The sequence below is a fragment of the Ovis canadensis genome, chromosome 3, assembly GCF_042477335.2.
Source record: "Ovis canadensis isolate MfBH-ARS-UI-01 breed Bighorn chromosome 3, ARS-UI_OviCan_v2, whole genome shotgun sequence".
In the NCBI taxonomy this organism is placed as follows: Eukaryota; Metazoa; Chordata; class Mammalia; order Artiodactyla; family Bovidae; genus Ovis; species Ovis canadensis.
The window spans coordinates 30606889-30620013 of record NC_091247.1 but is presented as its reverse complement, the minus strand read 5'-3'; positions in this window follow the sequence as shown (position 1 = coordinate 30620013).

The following is a 13125-nucleotide window of genomic DNA, read 5'->3' as shown; positions in this document are numbered from 1 at the left end:
ACATCAATAGTGTGTTGAGAAACCCTGATCTATAGCACTGAGTGTCCAGTTTACTTTCCTCTCTCTCATCTCTCATAGATCATATTTCCTCCAGACTTGATTGCCTTGGCAGCTGCAAAACTTCCTATTTTTTTTTTAAATTTTCAGTCTCAGGAGGTATTAAATAGTTTTGCTAGTTTTCTGTCTTGTAGTAGTTAGTCTCTGCCAAGCATCTCAGCTTCACCTCCTGTGCCAAGAATAGGCAAATCCCCGGGGGTAAACAAGGCTTCCAGAACACTGTGACCACATATATGTGCCTCCTTTTCTGTAGGATCAGGTTCCTCAAGTCCAAGCAGCCCTCTTATAACTCCAAAGCCTAAAACAAAGTTTTAAAATTTTTATCTAGAGAAGGCAATGGCACCCCACTCCAGTACTCTTGCCTGGAAAATCCCATGGACGGAGGAGCCTGGTGGGCTGCAGTCCATGGGGTCGCTAAGAGTCGGACATGACTGAGTGACTTCACTTTCACTTTTCACTTTCATGCATTGGAGAAGGAACTGGCAACCCACTCCAGTGTTCTTGCCTGGAGAATCCCAGGGATGGGGGAGCCTGGTGGGCTGCCGTCTATGGGGTCGCACAGAGTCGGACACGACTGAAGTGACTTAGCAGCAGCAGCAGCAGCTATTTCTAACTGTTCTTGATCAGAATATGGGCCTTTCATAGTTTGAAGCCTTAATCCTCCAAGCTGATGTGAAAGCAAGATGTGATAGATGGAAGTTCAGTTCAGAGGACTAACCATGGGGAAAAGTGTTCCATGTTAGATTAGAGACAGAAGGCAGGCTCAGTATCTCCTTCACAGCCAGTGAAGGGAGGATAAAAATGTTCTGCAGAAAATCTGCTTGACCCATGGTTTTAGAGGACACTATGAGCTAGAGCTAAGAGGGGAAAAAAGAAAGAACCTCATGGCAAGAACACCAGCTCAATCTGTAATACTCTCAAGAATCACTGAGGCAAAGCCCAGGCACAGCACTCAAAATCTAGATCTGGGGCCTGGAAAGAGACAAAGTCTGACCTTCTACACTGAGAAAACTGAGTACAGGGGAGAGGGTCCCTGTATTTCAAAGGAGACTGCAAATACCACTCTCAAGGACATGAAGACTCATGTGTTAAGAAAGAAGGCTAACGTAACTATTGGTTCCAGTGTCAATTCACTCTTGTGAAGTGATTTAATATTATTCTAAATAATTAATTCAAATATGTTTAGGATTTCAAATGGTAAATAATTTGATAATACCCATTACATGAAGAGATTATGAAAAAGTAAACTGAAAAAAACAAAGTGCAATTGAAATCTTGGAATTTATGAAAGTTGAAGTTAAAGAGCTTAATAGGTTAGAGGACATGTGGAATGGACCCAAAGAAATAAGATCCATTAGAAGATTGTATTGCAGAATTAAGCAGTGACAAAGAAAAGTGAGAACTGGAAAATCATTAAGTGAATGGTAGATGGATAAGCCCCACCATACATCTAGTACAAATTCTGGAAGAAAAGATAAGGTGGGATGGTAGAGAAGCAATGAGATTTTTCAGATTTCAAAAAATTCTGATTCCTCATTCAGAAAATATGCAACAAATGCCATATTGGAAGAACAAAAACAGATTCACACTGTGACATGCAAGAGTGAAATTGAAAACCATTACAGAGAAGGTGAAACATCTTAAAAGCTAGCAGAGAGAAAATACAGATTACCTACACATAAATTGTAATTTGACTGGGAACAGATATCACCCTGAAGAATTTCCAGAAGACAATTGAATCATATATTCAAAATCCTGAGGGAAACTCACGGTTAACTTAGATCTTTACACTCAGCTAAATCTCCATTCCTGAGTGAGGGTAAAGTACAGACATTTTTCAGTTACATAAAAACTGTTAAACCATTTACAGAATAATATAAAAAAATTTATTGCAGCATGCTCTTCAGGTAGAGGAGATGTGAATTCAGAGCATGGAAACAAGTGAACACAGGAAAAATAAAATTATGTCTGTAAGTAAAAATAATTTTTCAAATGTATAAAGGTAAATCTAAAAATACAGACAGCAATAACATAATGGGAGTGCTATAAATTTTTAAGGCATGCTAAGACTTTTGATAAGTTTTGCAAGGCAGGAAAAAACATTGAATAACTTTAGCTTTAGTAGAAAAATGTGTTGTTAAATTTGGGTAAAGTATTTGAAGATTGATAATATAATTTACAGCTTCATATCAGTAGAGAAAAGGGCTTCCCTGGTGGTGCAGAGGTTAAAGCGTCTGCCTGCAATGTGGGAGACTGGGTTCGATCCCTGGGTCGGAAAGATCCCCTGGAGAAGGAAATGACAACACACTCCAGTATTCTTGCCTGGAAAATCCCATGGACAGAGGAGCTTGGTGGGCTAGAGTCCACGGGTCACAAAGAGTCAGACACAACTGAGCGACTTCATAAAATGGATTATATAAATCTTTATTAGTGCAACAGAAATCAGGAAAAATAAAACAGAGAAATGATGACTCAATTTAAAAGTTTCCAATGATAAATATGTAATTTACTTAAGAAAATTAAAAAAGAAAAATTCACATGTCTATGAGAATTTTGTAACTATTATACCAAAACAAGGAAAGGCTAATACAAAAAAAAAAAAAAAAAGAAAGAAATAGACTAATTTCACTTTTCATTCAGTTCAGCTCAGTTCAGTTCAGTTCAATTCAGTCACTCAGTCATGTCAGACTCTTTGCGACCCCATGAATGGCAGCACGCCAGGCCTCCCGGTCCATCACCAACTCCTGGAGTTCACTCAAACTCATGTCCATCGAGGTGGTTGTGCCATCCAGCCATCTCATCCTCTGTCGTCCCCTTCTCCTCCTGCCCCCAATCCCTCCCAGCATCAGTCTTTTCCAATGAGTCAACTCTTCGCATGAGGTGGCCTAAGTACTGAAGTTTCAGCTTTAGTATCAGTCCTTCCAAAGAACAGACAGGACTGATCTCCTTTAGAATGGACTGGTTGGATCTCCTTGCAGTCCAAGGGACTCTCAAGAGTCTTCTCCAACACCATAGTTCAAAAGCATCAATTCTTCGGCGCTCAGCTTTCTTCACAGTCCAACTCTCACGTCCATACGTGACCACTGGAAAAACCATAGCCTTGACTAGACAGACCTTTGTTGGCAAAGTAATGTCTCTGCTTTTGAATATGCTATCTAGGTTGGTCATAACTTTTCTTCCAAGGAGTAAGCATCTTTTAATTTCATGGCTGCAGTCACCATCTGCAGTAATTTTGGAGCCCCAAAAGATAAAGTCTGCCACTGTTTCCACTGTTTCCCCATCTATTTCCCATGAAGTGATTAGAGATCCAAAAATCTGAAATAAATGCCAAGAAATAAACTTCAGTTGTATCCTAATTAATAACAAACTATGACAAAATAGATTTTATGTCAATAACATGAGGCCACCTCACTATTAGAAACTATATTAGTGTCAAAAAATCAGAAATTTGACAATATCAAATGTTGGCAAGCAAACATAGAATTTCTTTGAAAAAAGATTTGTTCTAGGACTGAAATAATTACTACAAATAATTTTTTTCATGAAAAAAATCAGCACCTAGTCAGAAGTAACCAAGCATCAGAGAAAGAAAACATCATGAGGATTTTCCACAGGCATGCAAAATTATTCTAACATTTGAAAAACAGTTAGTGTAATGTATTATATAAACTAAAGACGATTAATCATGACTCAAAAGTGGCATATTATAAACTTTACACATGATTTTTACAATAACTTAGGGGATTAGGAATGGAATTTATAGTTAAAATGAAAAATAATAGAATCTATTGTTAGGTCATTAGGTTTCAAAAAAATCTATAGGAAACATACTGCTTGATGGCACTGTGTTGGAAGTCCCCTGAGACAGAAACATTGTACAGCATGTCACCAGCATTCTCATTTGGATAACTATGTCGTTTTTATACAGTCTCCCTAAGAAACATTTTAAACATTTGTCAGACAGTGAGAGTGTCAGCTCAAATCCCTTGTGGGTTTCCATTGCAGAGTGGACTCTCCTCATGGTCTGGCTCCGTTACCTCTTCTGTTATGTCCTACCCTTAGTCATGCTGTTTGAATCCCACTGGACTCCCTGGTTAGAGAAGGAAATGGCAACCCCCTCCAGTACTCTTGCCTGGAAAATCCCATGGACGGGGGAGCCTGGTGGGCTGCCATCTGTGGCGTCGCACAGAGTCGGACACGACTGAAGCGACTTTGCAGCAGCAGCAGCAGGACTCCCTGGCATTTCTTAAGCCAGACACACTCCTGCCTCAGGGCCTTTGCTCTTGTTATTTCCTCAGCCTGGAAAGCTCTTCTCCAGATATCTGTCTTCTCTCACCATTTTTAAGTTTTTTCCATTGTCATCTTTTTAAAAGGGTTAATCTGACTCCTGTATTTAATACTGTAGCCCTTACCTCTAGCTCTCCTTTAACTGAATCTGTATTCTCTTCTCCCCTGGAACTTACCACTATATCACATATTATATAGCTTTTCTTAAATATCTTATGTATTGTTTGTTTTCCTCTGCTGTAGCAGAAGTTTCACCAGGGTTGGGGTCATGTCTGTGTTGTATCCCAGGAATAGAACATCACATTCAGTAAGCATTCAAGAAATATTTGTTAAATGAAATGAAATTATGCACAAAAACTAGATACATTTAGAAGTGTATTTTAAGAAAAAATTGTTAGGTGACCTTGGGTCTTTTGAATGAATTCAGTTCAGTTCAGTTCAGTTCAGTTCAGTCACTCAATCGTGTCTGACTCTGCAACCCCATAAATTGCAGCACGCCAGGCCTCCCTGTCCATCACCAACTCCCGGAGTTCACCCAAACTCATGTCCACTGAGTCAGTGATGCCATCCAGCCATCGCATCCTCTGTTGTCCCCTTCTCCTCCTGCCCCCAATCCCTCCCAGCATCAAAGTCTTTTCCATTGAGTCAACACTTCACATGAGGTGGCCAAAGTATTAGAGTTTCAGCTTCAGCATCATTCCTTCCAAAGAACACCCAGGACTAATCTCCTTTAGAATGGACTGGTTGGATCTCCTTGCAGTCCAAGGGACTCTCAAGAGTCTTCTCCAACACTATAGTTCAAAAGCATCAATTCTTCGGTGCTCAGCTTTCTTCACCATCCAACTCTCACATCCATACATGACCATTGGAAAAACCATAGCCTTGACTAGACAGACCTTTGTTGGTAAAGTAATGTCTCTGCTTTTGAATATGCTATCTAGATTGGTCATAACTTTCCTTCCAAGAAGTAAGCGTCTTTTAATTTCATGGCTGCAGTCACCATCTGCAGTGACTTTGGAGCCCCAAAAGATAAAGTCTGACACTGTTTCCACTGTTTCCCCATGTATTTCCCATGAAGTGATGGGACCAGATTTCATGATCTTAATTTTCTGAATGTTGAGCTTTAAGCCAACTTTTTTCACTCTTCTCTTTCACTTTCTACAAGAGGCTTTTTAGTTCCTCTTCACTTTCTGCCATAAGGTCTCCCGCATTGTAGGCAGACACTGTACCATCTGAGCTACCATGGAGGTTTAAGTGAATTACCTGTATTCTGAGTTAAATTCACCCATTCCAGTCCATTTTAGTTCGCTGATTCCTAGAATGTCGACGTTCACCCTTGCCATCTCGTTTGACCACTTCCAATTTGCCTTGATTCATGGACCTGACATTCCAGGTTCCTATGCAATATTGCTCTTTACAGCATCAGATCTTGCTTCTATCACCAGTCACATCCACAGCTGGGTATTGTTTTTGCTTTGGCTCCATCCCTTCATTCTTTCTGGAGTTATTTCTCCACTGATCTCCAGTAGCATATTGGGCACCTAATGACCTGGGGAGTTCCTCTTTTGGTATCGTATCATTTTACCTTTTCATACTGTTCATGGGGTTCTCAAGGCAAGAATCCTGAAGTGGCTTGCCATTCCCTTCTCCAGTGGACCACATTATATCTACTACTGCAGGCAGGAGTCCCTCAGAAGAAATGGAGTAGCCATCATGGTCAACAAGAGTCCGAAATGCAGTACTTGGATGCAATCTCAAAAATGACAGAATGATCTCTGTTCGTTTCCAAGGCAAACCATTCAATATCACAGTTATCCAAGTCTATGCCCCAACCAGTAACGCTGAAGAAACTGAAGTTGAATGGTTTTATGAAGACCTACAAAACCTTTTAGAACTAACACCCAAAAAAGATGTCCTTTTCATTATAGGGGACTGGAATGCAAAAGTAGGAAGTCAAGAAACACCTGGAGTAACAGGCAAATTTGGCCTTGGAATGCAGAATGAAGCATGGCAAAGACTAATAGAGTTTAGCCAAGAAAATGCACTGGTCATAGCAAACACCCTCTTCCCACAACACAAGAGAAGACTCTATACATGAACATCACCAGATGGTCAACACCGAAATCAGATTGATTATATTCTTTGCAGCCAAAGATGGAGAAGCTCTATACAGTCAACAAAAACAAGACCAGGAGCTGACTGTGGCTCAGATCATGAACTCCTTACTGCCAAATTCAGACTGAAATTGAAGAAAGTAGGGAAAACCGCTAGACCATTCAGGTATGACCTAAATCAAATGCCTTATGATTATACAATGGAAGTGAGAAATAGATTTAAGGGTCTAGATCTGATAGATAGAGTGCCTGATGAACTATGGAATGAGGTTCGTGACATTGTACAGGAGACAGGGATCAAGACCATCCCCATGGAAAAGAAATGCAAAAAAGCAAAATGGCTGTCTGGGGAGGCCTCACAAATAGCTATGAAAAGAAGAGAGGTGTAAAGCAAAGGAGAAAAGGAAAGATATAAGCATCTGAATGCAGAGTTCCAGAGAATACCAAGAAGAGATAAGAAAGCCTTCTTCAGCGATCAATGCAAAGAAATAGAGGAAAACAACAGAATGGGAAAGACTATAGATCTCTTCAAGAAAATTAGAGATACCAAGGGAACATTTCATGCAAAGATGGGCTCGATGAAGGACAGAAATGGTATGGACCTAACAGAAGCAGAAGATATTAAGAAGAGGTGGCAAGAATACATGGAAGAACTGTACAAAAACGATCTTCACAACCAAGATAATCATGATAATGTGATCACTAATCTAGAGCCAGACATCTTGGAATGTGAAGTCAAGTGGGCCTTAGGAAGCATCACTATGAACAAAGCTAGTGGAGGTGATGGAATTCCAGTTAAGGGGTTTCAAATCCTGAAAGATGATGCTGTGAAAGTGCTGCACTCAATATGACAGCAAATTTGGAAAACTCAGCAGTGGCCACAGGACTGGAAAAGGGCAGTTTTCATTCCAATTCCAAAGAAAGGCAATGCCAAAGAATGCTCAAACTACTGCACAATTGCACTCAGCTCACGTGCTAGTAAAGTAATGCTCAAAATTCTCCAAGCCAGGCTTCAGCAATACGTGAACTGTGAACTCCCTGATGTTCAAGCTGGTTTTAGAAAAGGCAGAGGAACCAGAGATCAAATTGCCAACATCCGTTGGATCATGGAAAAAGCAAGAGAGTTCCTGAAAAACATCTATTTCTGCTTTGTTGACTAAGCCAAAGCCTTTGACTGTGTGGACCACAGTAAACTGTGGAAAATTCTGAAAGAGATGGGAATACCAGACCACTTAACCAGTTTCTTGAGGAATCTGTATGCAGGTCAGGAAGCAACAGTTAGAACTGGACATGGAACAACAGACTGGCTCTAAACAGGAAAAGTAGTACGTCAAGGCTGTATATTGTTACCTTGCTTATTTAACTTATATGCAGAGTACATTATGAGAAACGCTGGGTTGGAAGAAGCACAGGCTGGAATGAAGATTGCCAGGAGAAATATCAGTAACCTCAGATATGCAGATGACACCACCCTTATGGCAGAAAGTGAAGAGGAGCTAAAAAGCCTCTTGAAGAAAGTGAAAGAGGAGCATGAAAAAGTTGGCTTAAAGCTCAACATTCAGAAAACGAAGATCATGGCATCCGGTCCCATCCCTTCATGGGAAATAGATGGGGAAACAGTGGAAACAGTGTCAGACTTTATTTTTTGGGCTCCAAAATCACTGCAGATGGTGACTGCAGCCATGAAATTAAAAGACGCTTACTCCTTGGATGAAAAGTTATGACCAACCTAGATAGCATATTGAAAAGCAGAGACATTACTTTGCCAACAAACGTCCATCTAGTCAAGGCTATGGTTTTTCCAGTGGTCATGTATGGATGTGAGAGTTGGACTGTGAAGAAAGCTGAGCACCGAAGAATTGATGCTTTTGAACTGTGGTGTTGGAGAAGACTCTTGAGAGTCCCTTGGACTGCAAGGAGATCCAACCAGTCCATTCTAAAGGAGATCAGCCCTGGGATTTCTTTGGAAGGAATAATGCTAAAGCTGAAGCTCCAGTACTTTGGCCACCTCATGTGAAGAGTTGACTCATTGGAAAAGACTCTGATTCTGGGAAGGATTGGGGGCAGGAGGAGAAGGGGACAACCGAGGATGCGATGGCTGGATGGCATCACGGACTCGATGGACATGAGTCTGAGTGAACTCCGGGAGATTGTGATGGACAGGGAGGCCTGGTGTGCTGCGATTCATGGGGTCGCAAAATGTCAGACACGACTGAGCGACTGAACTGAACTGAACTGAACTGAACCTGAATTCTAAAAATGCTTCCCAGGTGGTGCTAGTGGTAGAGAACCCGCCTGCCAATGCAGGAGACAGAAGCGGTTGGAGTTTGATCCCAGGGTGGGGAAGATTCCCTGGAGGGGGCATGGCAATACATTCCAGTTTTCTTGCCTGGAGAATCCCATGAACTGAGAAGCCTGGTTGGCTACAGCAAACACTATGACTGTTGCATAGAGTTGGATGCAATTAAAGTGACTGAACACAGCACATTCTAAAAAGAGTAGTTTTTTTTTTTTTTGTACATTAGGAGTTTCTATTTTATTCATTTGAAATACCCCCTTTCCCAGAAAGACCTTAAGATACTTGTAAGAAATTCTGTATCTGATATTATTTGTGCATGTTCTAAAGTGGTATGAAAAGCTGCTTTCTCAGTGCTGTTTTCAACTGGAAGGTCAATCAGTCAATATTTGATTGATTTTAAACACAAAGCACACAGTTCATGGAGCTAAGACCATTAAATTACTCACTCTACTAAACAGATACTCCCAACATACATGCATGCATACATATAAATCTATGCAACAAACATGTATATATGCATGATATGCATTCACGGACATGGTAGGAATTTTATGTTGCTGAAGGTATATGGATTCTAACATTATAACTTACATTTACTGCATTCAATATTGAAGGAAGAGTCACTTAGCCTCCTGAGTTTCATTTTTCTCATTTGTGCTAAAAAAGGTAAACTTGGTAAGCTTTAATGATTTGGTGTACCCAGGTGTTTTCCTCATTTGTTTCCTTGCTTCTGTTAGTTTTGCTAGACTTTGGAGATATATACATACTGGAGTGCAGAACCACCCATCCTCGGGTTCAGATCTCAGATCTATGATTTACTAGTTACACAACCTATTGTTCAGAAGAGAAAGGGGCTTCTTAAGTATAAAGTCCTTAAAGCAATGTCTGGTACTTCATGAGTGCCAGATACATTTTTCTTCTTTTTGTTTTGTGAGGGAGTAAAGATGGGTACTGGGAAAAATAAATGAGAGAGATTATAAATTAACTCTCCTACATGCATCTTTTTCTTAGACAAGCCCAACTACTGCGTCTGCAACACATCCTGCTGTTTGAGGCATCTGTGTTTTCACACACATGTTGTCCTCCTGACCTGGAAAGTTTCCTTGTTTGGAGGTAAGTCCTCCATCCTTCTAGACTCACCCCAAGGCGTGTTTCCTCTGAACATCCTGTCTCTCCCACCTCCCGGCCCTGACCCTTGGCCTATTCTACTTCATGTGAAAGATAAGTGACACCAAATACAACAAAACTGAATATCAAAATTTAATAAATACCTATTAGATCTTCTCTCTGTATTTAGTTTTATGCTAATAGATTTATTGGTATCATCAAGTTTTATCCCCCTCCATTTTGCTGTGGGATGTTAGGTGTTATTTCCAATATTTGCAAGTGAGAACACTGAAGTTCAGAGACAAACATTGACTTCTCCAAATTCTCATCAATACTAAGTGATAGAGTTGAGTTATACCATTTGATTTCTTCAAGATATGGCCTTTTTGTGTTGAATGGATAGTTGATTAAGTTGTCTGTTTCTTAAACTATTTTAGAGGCCTATTTTAGAAGAAATGTTATTTAGGTTTTATATTCACAGTGTATAGAACACTTTCTGATAAGAGATAGGCAGCATGTAACTGTGGGTTGATTGAAAAAACAGATTAATGAATAGTGCATGAAGTGGGTGGCAAGAGATTAGAACATATGTAATTCGGAACCAAACCGGGGAGGGCTTTTTACAGTATCCCATGACTTCATTCTGTAGATTTTTAGATGCTAATACTACATTTGATAATGAAGAATTACATATCAAGTTACACATTTTCAAAAGCTATCCAAAAAGCAGGCAAATTTGGAGGAAGCCAGAACTGGAGACCCAATGAGCTCTAAGGAGTTTTTTGTTTGCAGTAAGTGAGAAACAGATCACTGTCCAGGACAACAGGAATGTCAACAAGTTACCCTATTCAGTGACTTAAAACATGAGTCAGGAGTCTGGGCAAGGCTTTAGCTGAACCCTTTGCTCTGCAACTCATAAGCTGAAATCAAGGTATTGGCCAGGCTCTGTTCTCATCCAAAGCTCAGAGTTTTTGTCCAAAGTGGTTATTGGCAGGATTCAGATCAGAATTCAGACTGAGGTCCCCGTTGTCTTACTGGCTGTCTCGTGGGGATAGTTTTCAGTTTAAGAGGCTGCCTACAGTCCTTACCTCATGGCCTTCTCACAGGCCCTCATAACATGGCAGCTCACTATATAACAGAATCATATATAACATAATATCACCATGGGGGACTATCCCATCACCTTTGCTATATTCTATCATCTAGAAGCCATCTCAAGTTCTGCCTGCACTCAAGGGGAGGGAACTGCACAGGATGTCCCTCCCTGTGGCTCACCTTATGTACATTTGCTGGAGTATTTGCTTTAAGGTCAGACATTGAGGACAAGGCTTGGTTAGCTAGCTCCCATACCAGCAGCAAGGCAAAAAAGTAGACTAGTGAAGTCTGGAAAATCGAGAGTCAGACCTCCCGGACTCTGTATCACCTGGGCAGGTAACCTAGGCTCTCTTTGTTTTACTTTCCTCATCTGTGAATGAGGAAAATAAAGCATTGCTATTAAATGAGACAGTTCTTGTAAAGAACCTAGAACTTAGTAAGCGCTCATTATATGTTCACCAATATTACTACTACACATTGACCAAAATGAGCAGGTCTACTGTGAAACAAACAGCAATACAAATCTAAGTATATGGCAAAACTGAATAATGACTCATTAGTTCTCTGTAGCTAAGATACAAATAGATTAAATGGGATGTATCTTCACTTATAATCATCAAGAAGCTTTCAAATAATCCAGTAAGTCTAATACATAAATGTCACAGAAGCTTTATCTCTAGGGTATAAGTTGTTCTGTTACTAGTTTTTGCCTTTTCATACTAGTTTAATACATGTCCTTTCCTGAGAGGGGCTCATTCTCAAGGACTAATCAAAACTTCAGAGTATACTAATTTTCAAATAAATAAATGTCTTCAGTTGAGGCAATGTAGGACCATATGTCAGAAACCATCTGTCTGTGTGTATGTGTGCCTGTGTGTGTGCATGTAGGTGGGTGGGTGGGTGTGTGGGTGTGTGGGTATTTGTGGATGTGTGTGGGTATGTGTGGCTGTGTGTGTGTTGGGACTGGTCCTTGGAGTGCCTATATAACAGGGTAGATCTATATTAGATCTTTCAAACTCTGAGTACAGAACCTGTGAGAGGATATTCTGTTAACTGAATAGAGTATTAATATTTCAGAATGCAGTGTCTGTTTTTTTGGAGAAAATGTCGATTCTGAGTGACTTCTGATTTTGCAAGCTCAGTTTGACTCCTTGCACTTGTACAATCCTAAATATTGACTCCCTTACCAGAAAATGTTTCTCCTATTATAGTCGCTTGTTTTTGTGAAACTAGAAATTCTATTTCTAAAATTTTGTTGTTTAGTCACTAAGTCATGTCTGACTCTTTGTGACCCCAAGGACTGCAACACACCAGGCTTCCCTGTCCCTCTCTATCTCCTGGAGTTTTCTCAAACTCATGTTCATTGAGTAAGTGATGCCATTCAACCATCTCAACCTCTGTCACCCCCTTCGCCTCCTGCCCTCAATCCTTCCCATCATCAAGGTCTTCTCCGATGAGTCGGCTCTTCACATCAAGTGGCCAAAGTGCTAAAATGAAGAATCCCATAAAATTAGTTATAGACTCATCAAGATTTTATCTTGATTTTAATTTTTTTTTCAGTTTTAATAGAGTAAAGTAAGGTGTGGGTTTGGAAAATGAAAATAAATCAAAGAAGCAAAACTCCAGATGATATCAAAACAAAACCCAGTTCTCTTCAAACTCAGAAAAGTGATGTTTTCTTGATTTATCTTCTAGGTGGTGTCAGAGGGCTTCTTGGTTATTCAGGCAACATGCTCTTACAAAACCAGGCTCTTTCTGGCTGTTTTTGAGGCATGGGATTTAGAGTGCAAAGACAGGTGGTGACCTTGCCCCTTGGGTGTCATGCACATTTTAGTACAATAGGACTTACGAGTTCTGAGTAAAGCTCCCCACTTACTCAGGGTTTTGCTATTCAGTGGGAAGACAGAAATGCTGGGGAGAGGAGTTATGTTTCAGTGACAAAGCGAGTTAAGTAGCATGTTAGGGACCATTCCTGCAAAGAAGACCTTGTGAGCAAATGCCAGCTCCTTAAATCTCCTTGCACTTTCATGCATGAGACGATGTCGGTGATAAATGACGTGGAAACTCAACCACGGTGAAGTACTTCAGACAGTCTCTCTAAAATTAAGCTGGTCACGTATAGATCTAGGAGTCAAACTTTTCAATCTGCAGGGAGCAACCAAGGTC